This window comes from Carlito syrichta, unplaced genomic scaffold (genome assembly GCF_000164805.1).
Source record: "Carlito syrichta isolate Samal-C Ts95f unplaced genomic scaffold, Tarsius_syrichta-2.0.1 Scaffold287630, whole genome shotgun sequence".
Taxonomy (NCBI): domain Eukaryota; kingdom Metazoa; phylum Chordata; class Mammalia; order Primates; family Tarsiidae; genus Carlito; species Carlito syrichta.
This window is the reverse complement of record NW_007231726.1, coordinates 11,787-13,450: the sequence shown is the minus strand read 5'-3', so window position 1 is coordinate 13,450 and position 1,664 is coordinate 11,787. Positions and strand designations below refer to the sequence as shown.

The following is a 1,664-nucleotide window of genomic DNA, read 5'->3' as shown; positions in this document are numbered from 1 at the left end:
ATTGTTCTGTTGCTGCACAGCAGGCAGTCCTGTAACAGATGGCAAAACAGCACATGAAAATTTGGTCCGCATCACTAGCATTAGAAAAATGTGAATTTAAACCACAAAGAAATTTGTTCCTGCCCTCCCCTCCTTGCCCCATTCCTCCTCATCGGTACCATTCCAGCTGCACAGTGCTCACTGTATACTCTAGGTTTCTGCTGAGTTAGCATTGCCATTGTCTTCTGTCAGCCACAATCATGATTATCCACCAGGACCTCATCAGTTGCTCTAAGATGTTCTCTGATGTTTACAAGATTGCAGATGGGCTCTGCCTGGAAATGGAAGGGAAGAGGGTCAGTTAGACAGTGGGTAATATTGATGACTCACTCATTGATGGAAATGCCTCCATTGAAGACTCTGAGAACTGAGGACCAGACATCAAAAGCATAGCAATCACTAGTGTTGATCATTGTCATAAATCATCACTTTCAGGAAACCAACTTTTCATCAGAAACTAACAAGAAATACATCAAAGATTACATAAAATCAGTTAAAGGTAAACTTAAAGAGTGGAGACTAGAAAGAGTAAAACCTTTTATGGAAGGGACTGCAGATAAAAAAATCAAGCACATTTTCGTTTATTTCAAAAACTACCAGTTCTTTACTGGTGAAAACATAAATCCAGATAATATGGTTATTCTACTGGACAACTGTGAAGATGGTGTGATCCCTATATGATTTTCTTTAAGAATGGTTAAGAAATGGAAAAATGTTAACAAATTTGGAAATTACATTGGATCTATCATCTGTCATCATAACTGGCTGCTGCTTGTCATCCACACAACATCAGGACTTAAGACAAATGGGACTGTTGTTATCTTGGGCTCTTCATTTATTTTGACAGCGATGTATTTGGAGTGGAGGCATTGCTTTTAAGGAGAAAAAAAGTCATGTAGGTTTTCTAAAAATAAAACCATTTAAACTAAAAAAAAAAACCCACAAAGAAATACCACCACACATCTGGTAGAATGACTAAATAAATACATAAAGCAAAAAATAGAGCAAAACAAAAGCTTAAAAAGTGCTGGAGAGGATTAGAAGCATGAGAAAACTTCCTGCATTATTGATTGATGGGAATGTAAAATGAGTAAGTCATCATGAAAAATAGTTTGTCAGTTTCTTATAAAGTTAAATATTCTCTAAGTTTATGACTTGGAAATTATTAACCTAAGTGAATTAAAATTTACATTTACACAAAAGCATGTGTGCAGTTTCATTCATAGTCCTCACAAACTAGAAGCAATTCATATGTTCATCAACAAGTAAATGAAAAAATGAAACATGCATCCATTCAATGAATATTTTCAAATAATCAAAAGAAATTAACTATTGATTTATAAACAACATGGCTGAATCTTAAATGCATTAAGTAAACAAAAGAAAACTCAAAAAATATACAATGTTTGATTTTATTAATATACCATTTTGGGAAATGCTAGACTCTAGGTATATAGAAAACAGATCAGGTGTTGCTAGTGGTAACTTTTGGATGAAGTGTTGACTACAAAGAAGCTGAGCAAAGAAATTTTTAGGATAATAGAAATATTCTGTATAGTATTGTGATGGTGGATGTATGATTGACCATGCATTTGTCAAAACTCATAGTAAGGTACACTACAAAG

General features: G+C 34.2%; 1 pseudogene; it reads left to right on the top strand.

Annotated features, from left to right (window-relative positions):
* Positions 1 to 239: 239 nt before the first annotated feature.
* On the top strand, positions 240 to 960 carry LOC103254901 (annotated as a pseudogene).
* The last annotated feature ends 704 nt before the right edge of the window (positions 961 to 1,664 follow it).